The sequence below is a fragment of the Pelobates fuscus genome, chromosome 4 (assembly GCF_036172605.1).
Source record: "Pelobates fuscus isolate aPelFus1 chromosome 4, aPelFus1.pri, whole genome shotgun sequence".
Lineage (NCBI taxonomy): Eukaryota > Metazoa > Chordata > Amphibia > Anura > Pelobatidae > Pelobates > Pelobates fuscus.
In genome coordinates this window covers 112,214,134-112,230,662 of record NC_086320.1, presented here as the reverse complement: position 1 = coordinate 112,230,662, position 16,529 = coordinate 112,214,134, and the positions used below count along the sequence as shown (strand labels likewise).

General features: G+C 39.6%; 1 protein-coding gene across 1 annotated transcript in view; it reads left to right on the top strand.

Annotated features, from left to right (window-relative positions):
* Positions 1 to 6,121: 6,121 nt before the first annotated feature.
* RBBP8 (RB binding protein 8, endonuclease) overlaps positions 6,122 to 16,529 on the top strand; it is a 90,216-nt gene continuing 79,808 nt past the window's right edge. The window contains exon 1 of the mRNA XM_063451476.1: positions 6,122 to 6,403. The gene's annotated coding sequence lies outside the window, so the exon portion shown is untranslated. The remainder of the gene's footprint in view (positions 6,404 to 16,529) is intronic.

Here is a 16,529-nt window from a genome sequence, read left to right as displayed (position 1 = left end):
TGCTCTCCCAGACCATTATCCCACTAACTAATATACAGTAGGGTGCCCCATACATTAGAGATCGTGCAAATACAGTTTATGCAAAACGAGACCTTTCTGATATGAAATCCATATATATATGCTCTCAAAGGTAGTGAAGTCAGTTTAGACAGCCTTGCAAACCTCTCGAGAATAGGCAAAATCACTCATTTTGATTTATCCAGAGAAATTTGTAATGGATAAGGGAGACACAGATTGCAAGTCAGTAAAGGTAACCTCAGATACACTTCTCTACAGAAGGAAATATCTTTGAATCCCTACTTCTAAAAATCCCTGGGACCCATACCTGGGGCAAAGCTCTGTTTGGCAACACATGTAAGAGGGGGATGTCATGCTTTCCCTACTCTTTATGGTCTTTCTAGACTCACCATTTGCTGATTTGTTTACATGTTCTTTATACATAAACATGCACAAAGCAATGTATATATATTATTTTATAAAGGAATATAAAAATAATTTTTTTTTGTGCTGACACCATCAAAAAGTACTCTTTCCAGGGTATTTTATAAACAATACGAAATAAAAAAAGATATTAAAGTTTATCCTCTGTAAAATTAAATGTGTTATAGTTACATCTGCTTATCACCCTTTGTGTATTTTTGTGAACGTACACTTATCTCAGGCCTAGATAATTAAGTGCATATGGCAGAGAGAAAAGAAAAAAACAATTAAAGTGCAGGTTGTTACAAGTTTACTATTTAAAAACTAGGGTAAAATGAAACACCTCACAAATATATTAGCAAAAATCAAGACAAAATGTGTAAAAGTGCATAATTACTGAGGCTCCACGTCCCATGTGGGATAATTAGCTTGCCAACTAAACTGTACCAACAGTCCCCAATAAAACGTTCACAAGTTCTGGTACTTAGGGCAAAGTTCCAGAAAAGTTCTGTGTTTTTAATTTTTGAATAGAATTTATAGCAGTGGTTATAGTGCTGCTAGTACATAATGGGTGCAACCACTTTGTTTTCTGTAAAACTATTTTCAAGAGGTTTGACAAAATATGGAGGCTTTCAGAGGAGCCAAATTCTTCTCCCTTAATTTGTGGAATCATAATGATGAAATCTCACTTCATTTTCTGTCCTGCTTGATGTGACTTTCATGGCATCATTTATTAACTATCAAGTTATTTCACTGTATCCCACCATTGTTTTCTCAGTATTCCTGTCTGTGATCTTAAGGATGCAAGGTGCTGTGAGTGTCAGGGGTGCAGTGTATGGGGGGGTGTGAGGGTGATGTGTGTGTGTGTGTGTGTGTGAGTGAGGGGTGTAGTGTGTGTGTGTGTGTGTGAGGATGTAGTGTGTGTGCGCAAGAGGGGTGCAGTGAGTGTGTGAGGGTGCTGTGTGCATGTGAGAAAGCTTTGTGTGAGGGTGTAGTGTGTGTGTGCGTGCGTGTGCTGTGAGTGTCAGGAGTGCAGTGTGTGTGTGTGTGTGTGTGTGAGCGAGATGGTGCTGTGAGTGTCAGGGGTGCAGTGTGTGTGATTGAGGGTGCTTTGAGTGTGTGTGAGTGAGGGTGCTGTGTGTGTGAGTGAAGGTGCTGTGAGTGTCAGGGGTGCAGTGTGTGTGTGTGAGTGAGTGAATGTGCTGGTGTGTGAATATGTTTGGAGGGCTTGTATATTGAGGGAGCAGATTTTTATCAATATATATGAATCTAAAAACAGAAATTAATAATTAAACAAGCATTGATTGTATCCCTCCTCCTATCTTACCTTTAGTGCTGCTGCCATCCCTGGTGGTGCTAGTGGTGAGTGAACGCTAGCCTGTGGGGCAAGAGTTAACTCTGGCGAGACCAAGAGCGTTGATCTCCCCACCGGCCCGTCATGGAAAACAGCGGGGCCGGCGCTTGGATAGTGCTGGCCCTGCATGAAATGGCCAGGGAGATCCTGTGATCTTCTCTGCCAGCCTCGACCCATGGACATCGCGGCCCCCAGGGCATTTGCCCGGTGTGCCCGAAGACAGTCCGGGCCTGCCTGTTTAACACCACACAATCAAAATGCCTACCCAGCTCAGAACACCTGTCTAACCCCAAAACACAACCAACTTTAATACCTATATTTCCAGTCCCACAATTCCACCAGCTCTCATTGTCACCTGCCCAGCCCCAAACCACCATCCTCACTTATACTTCCCTGTCTAGTCCCAGCACTCACTCAATCTCTGCTGTCTCATATCCATGTTACTAACCATACTAATACCACCTTTACAGCACCATACCACTATCCGAAGTTATGCCTACCTACCCAGTTCCGCCTACCTTACTTATATGCATCTCTCCAAACTTATACAACCCACACAAATATCCAGGCTGCACCTCTATGTGCTCACGTTTCATCTTCATACTTATAGACATCTGTTCATCCCTTACATCTCTATCCACTATGCTGCTCAACACATCCTACTTGTCTACTAACCTGTCACCCCTGCAATCCCCTTGCTGATATAAACACATACTCCTTACAAACCCTTAATGAACAGACAGTGGGGAGAAGATACAAATAGAAGAACTAATACTCCCACACATGTAGCTAGCAATACCCCTGATCTTATTTTTTCAGATGCATGCAGTCTCTAATCTCATCTCTGTGACACTCCATTTCCTTTCTCAGATCATCAGCTTGTTTCTTTTGTTCTTGACGTCCCTCACCCAATACCCCCAACCATACCCTTCTCAACTCAGGAGAAACCTGAATACTCTTTACCTTCAGCAAATGCCAGCTGATGTCTGTCCCCAACTCTCATCCATCATTACCCTCTTCTGTCCCTCTCTGTCTCTTTGTACAACACTACCCTCTACTTGTACAACGTTACCCTCACTTCTATCCTTGATACTGTTGCCCCCCTTCAAACATACACCTCAAGGACACATACACCTCAAATATGGGACAAATTCAACCACCTACAGATATGCTCTCATTCAGCTGAATGCTGCTGGAGGAAGTCTCGCAACTTGTCAGATTTTCTTGGTCTCCTATTGTTTTCTCTTCATACTGCCTGTGACGGTACCAACCCCGCCACTGGGCATTGGAGGAGCCTGGTTGCTCGCCTGCTCCCTCTGGACTATGGCCCCATGTTGAAATGCTTGATTTTCCCCTGCAAAGACCCGAAAGCCGGGTCATTCTGTACTTTCCCTATTTGAATAGTGATACCCCAGATAGCTATGCCATGGAGCCCATTCATATAACGAAAGACTATGTGAAAGATTTTGGCTCCATGGCAATTGAACTGTATGTATGTGATCTGAGAGCCATTCAGTATTAATGTGCGCTGAGATCTAAGCTATCTGGGGATATGTTGAATGTACCTGTTTTATGCAATAGCTGCACAGTTATATATATTTATGTATTTTATTGTCTTTTGCTACCATGTGGCTAATGGAGTTTTGCCTCTGTCCTTGGAGATAATTGGATTACTTCCAAATTATCTCCAGGATAAAAGACTCTGTGGAACAGGTTTTGGGCAGAAAAGCCATGCTTCATTTGGTCACAAAGGACTTCGACCTAACTTTTGACCCACTGGACCAATTTGTATGATTTTGACATATGTTTGTATTTGCAGTATGCTGATTCTGAAAATTTAAGTTTTATGTGAATGTGATGCATACCTTTAAAGTTATGAATATTGTGTAAAACTGTGTATTCTCCTGCCTGTGATAATTACATTAACCCGTTGTGTAAGGTAATTGTATCACAGGCAGAGAGGATGATTTTGTTTGGGAGTGTCTGAGTGTATTGTACATGTTTATTGGTTGTTTTACAAAACCCTGTGGGTGGTACTAATGTGTAAGAATGTGTATATAAGAACAATAAATCCACAGCTCTGGCAGTTCTGCTTGACCCTCAAAACAAACTTTCGTCTCGTTCTTGGGGGAATTTGATTGTATGCTGTTACAGTTCGACTGCCAGAAGTGTAAACTGTTCATATGGTTTTTCCTGTTCGGCTGTTCACAGCATTCGTATGGTTCCAGTTCGGGAGTTGGAGAATTCATGTGTTTGCAGTTCGGGAGATTGGTGATTACAGTAGCTGCTCGTCTATCTGGAAGGGGAATATCGCCTAAACTGATTTTAACCCCTTGTGTGCTGAACGGTCCGTTACACTGCCTCTCTTGGAAAATCGTATTAATTCCTTTGGATTCTGCTACCACCTGGATTCCAATGACATCCAGATACATCTCTTCTCCCCTGATCTCTCCTCTGCTGTCCTAGAATAAATCACCGTTTGCCTCTCTTCCATCTCTGATTGGATGTCATTCCACTTGTAAAACAAAATCTCTTCTTATACTTCCTGCTCATAATACTAATCCTCCTCTTTCACTTTCCCGGTAACAATCCATCCTTGCAAGCTCGCTGTCTTGGTGTTATCTTTGATTGTGGCCTCCTCTTGAAAGCTCACATCCAGTCTGTTGCTAAATCGTGCCAATTCCAAATCCTGCCAATAAAAATATTGCCCACATCCGCCCCTTCCTTATGCATGATTTTACTAAAAAACTTGCTCATGTCCTTGTAATTTCTCGCATTGATTACTGTAATGCTCTCCTAATTGGTCTTCCCAGAAAACGTACTGCGGCCAGATTGATTTTTCTCTCCTGTCGCTCCTTTCACAACTCGCCCCTATGTCAAACCTTACATTGGTTTCCTGCATCCTATAGGTGTCAATTCAAAATATTAACCCTTACCTATAAAGCTCTAAACAACTCTAACATTACTTCACTGATTGGTCTCTTCTCGATCTCTCCACTCTCCCGGTGACCTTCTCCAGTCCGCTGCTCACACCCTTACTGCTATATTGTGCTTTCAGAACTTCTCATGGACGGCTCCTCTCCTTTAGAACAGCCTGCCTACTTCCATCAGCCTCTCCCATAGACTTCAATCTTTTAAGAATGCTTTCAAAACCCATGTCTTCAGAATAGTTTATGGCCACCCATAGTATCTTGTACTTTGCAAACCTATTTTTACTCTTTCCTGAATAGCCACACTTCACTATAATCGTTCAGTTTTGCAACTATCCACCGTGTCACTTGATTGCTATCCCCCGTTCTGCCCTTCCCATTATGTTTTTGTACATTACCTCCTCTAGCGCTATATTAATGCTATAATAATAAGGGAGTGCAGAAATCAAGATAGGGGAAACAATGGGAAAAATAGGTGCATGGAGGATCTTTGTAGGGGATGTCCTTACTTGCTTTGCAGAGTGCAAAAGTTGCTAGGACCGGCCCTGTTTGCCTTGGCCCAGGAGGAATTAATCAAACAATTAGTACCATTACTAAATAAAGGTAATCTTAATATAAAATGAATTTTCCATTGCTCACTCGCTTCTATGTTTCTTCTTATGAAGGCTTGATTAATAAGAAGTTTAAAGGTTTATACAGAACTTTAGTAAATAATATTTACAAAACTGAGGCTTAAATAGTCATATTTAATACTCTAAAATTCAGAGTTTATTGAATAACCCTCCTGTATTCCGGGAAATAAGAATAACATATGAACCAGAGGCATCAAAAGAGGGTGTGAACTCCAACGGTCATCAGATTGTGTTATTGGACGCCAATTAATCCAACACAGCTCCAATGCTGTACATGTAAAATGATACATTTACAAAGATAAATGACTTTAGACTCTCCCAGTTGTGTTTATTCTATCCTTCCTATCTCATCTCTGACAATGTATGCCTGGAGGGTACAAATTCTGTTATCAACATTTCTCTGCACCTCAGTGTTAGCCACGTTGTCATGTTCAACCATTATATTGTGTGTTATTTTGTGGAGCTTTTTTTTTTTGTTTTTTGGTTTTTTTTTGCATTTTGAGTCTAAACATAAGGAAATAAAAAAAAAAGAAAAGAAAAATGATAAGAACAAGTTGTAATTTTTGTAGAGTCTATTGGCTCTTTGTGTACCTGACACAGGTTATTGCATTGCCACTCCCCCCAGCAACAAACTAAGTGAATTATTTTGCTGCAGGCTACAAATTCTCTCCCTGTTTGTTGGGAGTTGACGAAGGAATGAATCATTCACAGAAATGTATGGAGCTTTGTGGTGTTCAGCCACAGCATGTTGCTCTAGTCTTTGATGCAGACTGGTTGGACCTGTTCCTGGCTGACTGAGGAACCGGTTTGACAGGCCTTTTATGCCAACAAATTCTGGTATCATTCCATGTTACACAGAATGTAGAAACCTGCCCAGCCAGTTGAATGAAAGGCATATTAGGATATCCATTGCACATTGTATATATCTGAGGTGTTGCTTAACGTGCATTCAGTTCAGGAGCAGTTTCCCTAGGATGGTCAAATGTGTCTGCTGACATTTTAGGAAGAAGACATCTATAAACGTTCCTCACCCCAGGCACTCAGTTAGCTGAAATTTAATCAGATTGGTAAGTCTATTCATTAGATTCCCCAGATTTCGATTTGCATGTATTCATTATTTATACGTTTGATGGAACCATTGTTTAAACACTGTTTACTATTATTATTATTATAATGCTCTTTACTAAAAGATATATGTTAGGTAATTATCCCATGATGTCATTACCTAAATATAAGTAAATGTAAAAAGCCAGAAGTAAGTAAGATATACTAGATGGACTTTGAATTAATTCTGTGTAATTCTAAATTGGAAAATCACAAATAGGTTGTTAAAGTACTAAGATTATTATATTGCTATATAAATATATAAATGTATACAAAATGTAATGCAGGATATATAGATAGATAGATAGCTTGTTTGAGCAGGGCCCTCATCAATATATTGATCCTGTAACATTTTGTAATTGTCTCATTTATTGTTAAATGTCCCCCTTTATTATACTGTAAAGCGCTGCGGAATAAGTTGGTGCTATTTGAATACCAATAATAAGCTAGATAGATAGATAGATAGATAGATAGGGTTTTGCACAACTGTACATTTTTAAAAGTTGTAGGTAAACTACTCAATGCTTTTTTGTTACGAGAAATAAGGTGACATAGCCAGTTAATTTAAGAATTCTTAATAGAAACAGTTCACAGTCAAGTAATTGATTAACCTCAAGATTTCAGCATTATGTACACGGGCCTAATAGAAAAGAATGAGGACAGGTTATATCTTGCATGTGTCCTGGAACATTCCTTAGTTAGGTCAATTGGAATCTGCATATCATGTTTTCAAAGTAGATATAAACAACACTCTGCTATTCCTTTATTGCAATCTCTAGCACGCCACTGACTCCAGAATTACACTAGAACACATTTATGCTAGCATGCATAGTAGTTTAAGGGAAATTTTTAAAACTGCAAACCATAGAGGCACACGGAACATTTTAATATGCAATCTATTTTTGAAGTGACACCACAGCACAAAAATTCCATCTAATAGACCAGTATTCAAAAATAATCTTGCTATGTCTTGCATGATAACTCATGCATGGTCTACAATTACTCTAGAACACATAGTTACACTGACTTTCGTAAGAGACAGACCCTAAGAACCACTGTAAAACTGTAAACACCAGGGACATACTGAATATTCAAGTAGGTAGACTATTAGTTTAAAGTGGCCCTACAGGCACAAACTGTGAATATGATAGATCATCGTTCAAAATCATCCTGATATTTTTTACATGATGTCCGATGCATGTCGTTTCAAAAATTGTCAAACTATTTGCTGTCCAGTTCCAAACCCTTGCTGTAAGAGAATGTATTGAGACAGATATATCAAGTAATGTACAGTAGAACGTTTCTCGTGAACCTCTGTGCAGCATTCTCTCATTCGAGAGACCGAAGTGTATCAGGTGTTCGTGGGGAACTTTGAGAAGGGTCTACAGGTACAAACAGAAATGTAAAATCCATTGCAAATCCTGAATGAGAATCACTACTGTATGTGAATGAAACCGCTGAAATAATTGTAGATTATGCTAGTTTTGGTGTATGAATAATTGTACTTTTAGTAATGACAGAAGGCAAATATTTATCTGCATCCTGTTACGGATAGACATGTCTGTAGTTTATTAACATTTTGTTCAGGCATTATAATTCCACAAAGGACATTATGTAAATTCAAAGAGATGTGCTTTTATTAAATGTTTTGTATTTGGGTAATAACTGGAGTGATTATGAACAAGAAGGAATTTATCAAGCCAAAAGGACTAAAATAATGTCTCAACATTTAGCACTTTGCACCCACAATAGCCTTGATAAATCCCATCCACACCCTTAGATTCATTAAAGGCTGACAAACATTTTTAGCACCAGGTAAAAAAAATGAGGTCAAAATGGCATTTACTAGTATTCGTATCTGGCATCCAAAACTGTGCTAGTCAGTTGAAAAATTCCCATAGAGAAACAGAAATAGGGACAGGGAGTGGTATTTATTAGGTAGACTAAGCAATTTAGATACATACGGCAGAAATCTTACAAAGTAAGCTTAGGGCTGGCATATCTTTATACCTGCCACTACACTATATTTATATATACATATATATATATATATTTCAGTAAAGGATAGCCGCTCACCGGTCTTATAAAAATCCAAAATTTATTTAAACAGTTAAAAAATGAGACCAACGTTTCAGTCCCCGCTCGGGACTTTCCTCAGGGTATCAAAACAATAATAAATACAAACGCAAACACTGACAATATATAGGTAGAAAGCAATTAGTACAAACTCACCCAGGTGCAGTAGATGTGTGTCAACCGTGTATGGGAGCACTTCCGGGTATGCGCGCGCAAACCCACGTTGTTGTGTTATATATATATATATATATATATATATATATATAAACATTTTTTTAATTTAATAAATGTATTTATTTATTTTTCTAATAATAGAGAGAATAGCATATTTAAAGGGCTATGCCTATAAGATGAACAAACTTAGCATGCATGGAAATATATACAAAGAAAAAAAAATGAAAAAAACTATGCCATAGTATGCATCCTGTTTGATCACACTTGCGCAGTAGGCTTTGGGAAGGCAGTGCGCGATTAGATCATCATATTTGTAGGTGGGTTCTTGAGGTATCCACTTCCTGTTTGCATTTCACGAGACAGGAAACGTGGCCTTGCATTCCATCAGACAGAAAGTCTACCCTCAGGAACCTTGGTGGCGTTTTCTTATCTTTTTACTTTTATTTATTTTTTATGATATTGAGCACCTATTGTCCTCCTTCCCATGGACTGGACACAGAGGTAAGCCTTTAATATATTTATTTATATTACATCTTGTTTGCATGTTTTGTTATACCACTGATCTGATTATATTATTGATGATTAGTATATGTAAATTTAGTATTGGTTGATTACCATCAATTTGCACAATGGATATATTTTTAATGTGGTGTTAGCTTGACAAACATCTCGTAGCAGGCCGAAAATTTGCTGCTCTGTCACATTTTTGTGACCCAATAAATCTGCCCTTGGCTTCAACACCCTGAGTGCCTACCATTCTTCAGTTTGCCTGAGTGTTTTGGGATTGCTGGTCCTGCTCCAGTGCACCTAGTGTAAATTGGAATTGAGTGCGGCTCCTCTCTTCATTCTTGTAACATAGTATGCATCAGCGGCATATGCAGAGGGAAAGACATGATATATGTGAAGTAAAGAGCGGTCAATGCGAGTTGGGAGGCCTGGGCTTGCAGAAGTGGGATTCCTTGTGGAATAGGGTGTGTTAGGCCATTATCTAGCCCCCAGATAAACAAACAAGCAGGTAGAGCATGCTGGCAGTCCAGGCAATCTGCATGCCTTGTACAGTCCTGGAGTAAGGCTGAGGCTAACAACTGTGTCCATGCCACCTCAAGGGTGTTGGCAACATGGGGGGATATGGCCTTTTGAAGCCTGTTTCCTACGGAAGAGTAAAGGCCTAGACTTCCTCCAGATTATGCGGCACAGCATACCACCTATCATGCCTGACTCACTTGAGATTTAGAGGCCCCTCATTTTGCTGGCATGCCCAGAGTGCGAACTTTCCCCAACTGGGTGAATGCCCTGACCCCAGCATTCACAACTGAGCCTCAGTCGATCCCAAAAAGCAGCGCAGAGAAAGTCAAATGCTGTTAGGAATTGTGAGGCTGGGTTGGAACCTCCTGCATCAACATAATTGCTCTCCTAAGCTCAACAGCCATCTTAAGTAAGTTGAGAGTGTGTGCACACTCAAAAGACTAGGACGAAATCCTTTTCAAGGAAAACAATGATAATTGCCAGGTTAACCAACACCAAATCTACGTTATTTCATCTTGATCTCTGGTGTATATTCCACCATCATCTGCCCAGTTCCCAGAGATGTCTTAAAAGGAAGCATCATTTCTCAGTTGAGTCGTGCTTACGCATGCATGCTCACACCATTCAATGTGGCTTTTTCACATAGGCTGTGCAGTGAGATGTATGTACGTAACACTGATCCAACGCTGATCCAACGCTGCAACATCAGTAAGAAGGGCGTATGGAGTCTTGTGCTTGACCTTTATCCAAGAAGCAATCAAATACCATTTTTTGGGGATTGGTTTCTAGGGCTAGCAATAAGTGCATACATTTTACCTGATAAAATGAAGCAAAGGGAACACATACATTTGGTTAGAATAAAAACACATTACAAAAAGACACATCCCGTAGTCATGGAAAATATGTTAGTCTGTTTGAGAAGGGTCAAATCATTGGCATGCATCAAACAGAGAAAACATCTAAGGAGATTTCAGAAACTACTAAAATTAGGTTAAGAACTGTCCAACGCATTATTAAAAACTGGAAGGAAAGTAGGGAACCACCAGTGATGGGTGCATCAGGGTAAGAAGAGAGGTAGATTAAGTGATGCACCCATCATGCCTAGTGCCTACTGTGCAACCCTGTGGGGGCAGTGCTATGATCTGGGGTTGCTGCAGTTGGTCAGGTCTAGGTTCAGCAACATTATGTGCCCAAAGAATGAGGTCAGCTGACTACCTGAATATACTGAATGACCATGTTTTTCCATCAATGGACTTTTCTTCCCTGACGGCATGGGCATATTCCAAGAGGACAATGACAGGATTCATCGGGCTCAAATTATGAAAGAGTGGTTCAGGGAGCATGAGACATCATTTTCACACATGGATTGGCCACCACAGAGTCCAGACCATAACCCCTTTGAGAATCTTTGGGATGTGCTGGAGAAGGCTTTGCGCAGTAATCCGACTCTCCCATCATCAATACAAGATCTTGGTAAAAAATTAATGCAACACTGGATGGAAATAAATCTTGTGACATTGCAGAAGCGTATTGAAACAAACCCACAGCGAATGCGTGCCATAATCAAAGCTAAAGGCGGTCCAACAAAATATTGGAGTCTGTGACCTTTTTTGTTTTGGTGGCAACTTTTTTTTTTGGCCAGACAGTGTATATATTCATATTCTAAGACCTAGGAAATTAATTCAAGCAGCCAGCACAAATCCTGTTTGTTTCCCGCCTTCTGCATTGATGCCCTCTATAGCCAAGATTTTGTTTTTTTTACATAGTGCTTTTCATTCATTATTTTATTGAGTACAAACCATTCAGTTGGTCTATGCCTTTGGAAGAGGTAGACATGATAATAGAATTGTGGTGAAAGTGTGTTTATTTGTGCAAACAAACTGCATATGTCATTATGCAAAGAAAAAAAGAGAAAGGGGAAAATATATAAAGACTACTACCCATTGCAGCTTCCAACATTTTCCCCCAAAACTTGTGCATCTATCTCCTGTAGTGTACAGTCTGTAGACACACATTGCACGGTCAATTGTTAGTGCTTTACAATACGTATAGAATATTAAAGGAACAGTATAGTTCAAATGTTGTATTTTTATTTATTTTTTTACTTTTTGCCTGATAAATGCTTAGATTCCCAGCGTGTAAATAGTCTGCCAGCACAAATTCAGGAGTTTCCCTGTTGACTGTAATGTCACATATCTGCAATTTAGGCTGTGTACACAACATGAAACCCAGTCTCCTTGCACAACATACCTGGGAAGCCATCAATGAATAAAAGAGGCAGTGTGTTACATAAAGTGTTTTTTTCATAATAATAATTATTTTATTCATAATAAATAAATGGGGAAAAGAAACATTTATAGTGTGCCTTTTGGGGTACATTTCAAAGTATGGGGCTGGAGCTACCACTCCAATAACCCAATAGCTCCTATGTTTATCTGGAGTAACATCATCAACTATATATGCAAATGCAAATCTGCCAGTCTCACTCAACCAAGACTGTGCCCAGCCCTGAAAATTCTTGTTTTAGAGCCATGCAGCCCATTTTTGCAAAGTTTGGATCTCTGTTCTGTCTACAACTGTACAGTGCTGCTTTAAAATTATTTACAGAATTATCATTCACTCGGTGGTATTTCCAGCACTGTCTGTGTTGTTATAATATGTGTATGTGCTTTACATATTGCTTTACATTGGAGTTATATGATCCTGCGGCACACAAGTTTACCATCTGTCGTGGGACAGGTGCACTCAATGCATACTATGAAACCTGTGATGAAGGGAATGTTGGGAAGAGGGGCATGAGTCAGGGAGATAATAATGGCACAATTCTGCTGTCAGAAAAGTATAATTTTATTGTATTCCCACTAGACATAAATTCCTGTTCTGAGGGTATAAAGGCATGCCAAGCAGCAGATACATACTACCGGGAACTGGGCAATACAAACTTAAAAGAAAAAAGATACAAACTTAATGGCCAGTTGATTTATTCTGGAGGAAATAGAGCAGTAACGAGTCCCTTGTGGTCTCTTCCCAGGGAGGGGAAAGGATAGGCATGTTCTAGCTGGTAGTTCTTTAAGAGAAGTTTAATAAAATTGGCTTGTCTTGTGTTAGAGAGAGAGTCTGCTCCCACATGAATGTGTAAGAGCAGTCAACATTCTCAGAGTGAAGGAGAAGGTACTGGTAAAGGTTTGATATCTAGCTTGGTGGTCTTGCAATGTTACTTGTCATCCTAATTCAGATGGTTTGGTCTATTGTGTCACTGTCACTCCCGATGACACCTTCCCTGCCTCATATGTAAAAATGTTAAAAGATACGTCAAATTCTCTTCTGCAATGTCTGTAAAGCCACAAGTAAAAGGGACATTATATTCACCAAAACAACTTTTGCTTAATGAAGCCGTTTTTGTGTGTAGATCATGCCTTTGAAGTCTCACTGATTAATTAACTGCTATTTAGGAATTAAATCACTTTTGTTTGTGTTTATGCAGCCCTAGCCTCACCTTCCCTGGCTGTGACTGGCCCAGCCTGCATGAAAACAACATGATTTCATTTTCATTCAAATGTAACTTACGGTACTTTAAAAGTTTTCATCTCCACTTCTGTAAATTAAACTTTAATTACACACAGGAGGCTACTGCAGGGTCTAGCAAGCTATTAACAGAGCAGAAGATAAGAATTCTAACTAAAGCAGAATTTGCAATAAAGGAAGTTTAAACATTAGATTACTTTTTACAGGAAAGGTCTAGGAAGACTGTGTAAGTCACATGCACCGAGGTGTCACTAGGGTTGCATAAACAAAGTGATTTAACTCCCTAATGGCAAAGAATTGAGCAGTTAGACTGCAGGGGCATTATCTATACACCACAAATGCTTCATTAAGCTAAGGTTGTTTTTGTGACAATAGTGTCCCTTTAAATATTAAAATAATAATAAAAAAATAATAAATTAGAGTCACCCCAGAGAAGTGGCAGCACCAAGGGTAAGTTATTTAGCTGTGTTCATACTCAAAAGTGGACTCTGGTAACTAAATCAGAGGTCTCACATTCATAATAACATAATAATAATTATAATAATAATATGTGTGGGAAAATTGCTATTTGAATTACAAGAGAGAAAAATGTCACATATAACAGAACCTAACCCTGATCGTGATGTCATTGTTATTTTGTTTATTATTATATGTTGTTGACTTTTTTAGTGATACATATTTATACATCATGTAGGTAGAAATGTTGTGGAATAACCTACCGCAGCAGAATGCATGTTTAAACACTCCCACATAATATGAAAGTTAACGGCAAAACCTGCATTAAGGCAAATAAGGGCAATCAATGGGTTCAGGTGACATTTATAAAAGTTGTTTATTTATGTCTCCAGAACCCTTAGGTGGTATTGATACCGGAGAAACTGACGGAAGCCAAGCACAGAGAGATGGACACAGGTTTCTTCAGGAAGGAAGAGATTCTTTATTGGATCACCGATCGGGACTCAGAGGGACTAGCGTCACCAAAATACAGCAAAGTCTGAGTACTGAATACATAGAGTACATTCCTTATATAGCACTGTAGCTCCTCCCACAATTAACTACACCCACACATACCCTTAACCTATTTAATGAATAGAGTCTAAACTCATCCATCCGGTCTAACCACGTGGCTCATCTGATACAAAGGAGAGGGACGCGTAATTCCAGTTCTTACATTCCTGCACCTGGTCAGTACAGTGATGACAGTATCTTAGCTACGTGTAATTAACCAACTGATACTACAAACACATATACATACATATGCCTTGTGGCAATCTTAGCCTGCTAAACTTATATTTTACTGGAATTACATCACATTCCCCCCTTTGATGCCTCTGATATTTCACAATTACTTGAGGCATCACTTAACCTTGGTTTGCATATACCTCAGGTTACCATGAACCAGACCAGACTTATCTTATGATGTGAATCTTCAACATTCATCTTCTTGCATTGGTTCTCCCTGATCTAGAGCCTTATACTTATATATCGCCATTATCTGTGCAGCAGCCTTCCTCTCTGCTATACTTCCTATCAGGCTTTGCACAGACCTAACTACTAAGGGTATAAGACACGGTAGGAGTAGACACAACAGTAAAATCAGTAGGACTCCACCTACCACTGCCTTAAGCCCTCCAAACCACTCATACCAGCTACCAAACCAACTACTTGGATTGTACCCTTTCCATACCTGAGTAGGCACATGCGCTAGTTTAACCATATGGCTAGTAAGCTCAGCTATTGCTTGCCCTTCGTCATCTATTTGAAGACAGCAATTACTTAGGTTAAACTTCCCACATACACCTCCCTCTACTGCCAAAAGGTAATCCAAGGCTAATCTATTTTGGTAGACTGCTGTCCTCATCCTGGTGTTATGCTTCGCTAGAAGATTGAGCGCTTGTGATGTTTCATTAGTGATAATCTCAACCACCGCCTGTAACCTTATAATACGGTTGAGCATATAAATAGGGGTTCTATAACCAAAGGTACCATCCTCAGCCCACGTGGCTGGCCCATAATAATCTATGATACGCTGGGGAGGCCATTCATTATCTTCCCAGGTGCCTATCTCTATGGGTCCCCTTTTCTTCCTATGATTCACATCATACACTTTAACACCTAAAGTCTCACCTGTTTCAATCGGTAACAAGAAGAAGGATGGTTTGAGCATACCTAACACACATGCCCCTTCCCAGTCCTGTGGCAGCTCCGAATAGGCTTTCTTACCACAGATCCAGTACAAATTTGCTGGGGCTCTCCAAGTAGATGTGATGGATAGATCAAACCACACATCCTTTAAATTGGCATATCTAGCAAACGGGTTAGATGGTTCTGAGACATTTGAAGCCGACCACCAAGTTGTATTCTTTGTATCATCATCATAAGCTTTTTGCCCTAGACAAGTTAATTCTCCTACAGAAGTATTATACATTATTCCTTTCCTTGCTATGCAAACATAACCTATGATGGAGGTCTTTAATCTCCACTCAGATTTACCTCTAACACTCATATGATAATCGGCTTGTGTAGATATTAATTGGTCAACTGCCTCAGAACCGGACATTACCTCCTTTGCTTCCTAAGGCCATTGGTCTCCCATGTTAGTACCTCCACACACATAGCAGTTGGTAACATTAAGACTACCGGCAATACTTTCAGCTAAATCGATGAACAGGTTTTTAGCATTATGGGGGATCTTATTATCTATACTCATCTCTTCGTAAAAGGAATGGTATACTTGATGAGTCTGGGAGGATACCGTATCAGTCTCTATTCCTATAAACAATAATGTCCCAGGATCTAAACCCGTCCCGTATATTTGAAACCCAAATAAATTACCATATTTATCTAAGAACTTGTCGGGGTTATTTATAAGAATATGGACTGGATTGCATTCCATAGACTTACAATAAGGGCTAGTCGGCAACTTAGTCACTATCATGTCTTTGTCTACTGTCTGTCCCCAAGTCGCCCACCCCACACAAGACCAATATGGACAAAAGTTATAATCTCTATTTGGGCATCTAGGACTCACATATTTATTTTTGCTACTGGGACAAATATATTTATCGTTAGACCCATACGTCCTCTCCCATCTAAGATCCCCACATACATTCCACGGCTTTCTACCACTCGATATCGCTTTACACGCATCAAATAGCAGAACACCCGAAGAATGTACGGATTCTAACACCGTTTTATTAATTAGGGTCCCCTGAGGATCTCCATTCCTGAGAGTCAACCAAATTGTACGAGGTTGATACTCCGGACTGAAGCACTTAGGTTCTCCTA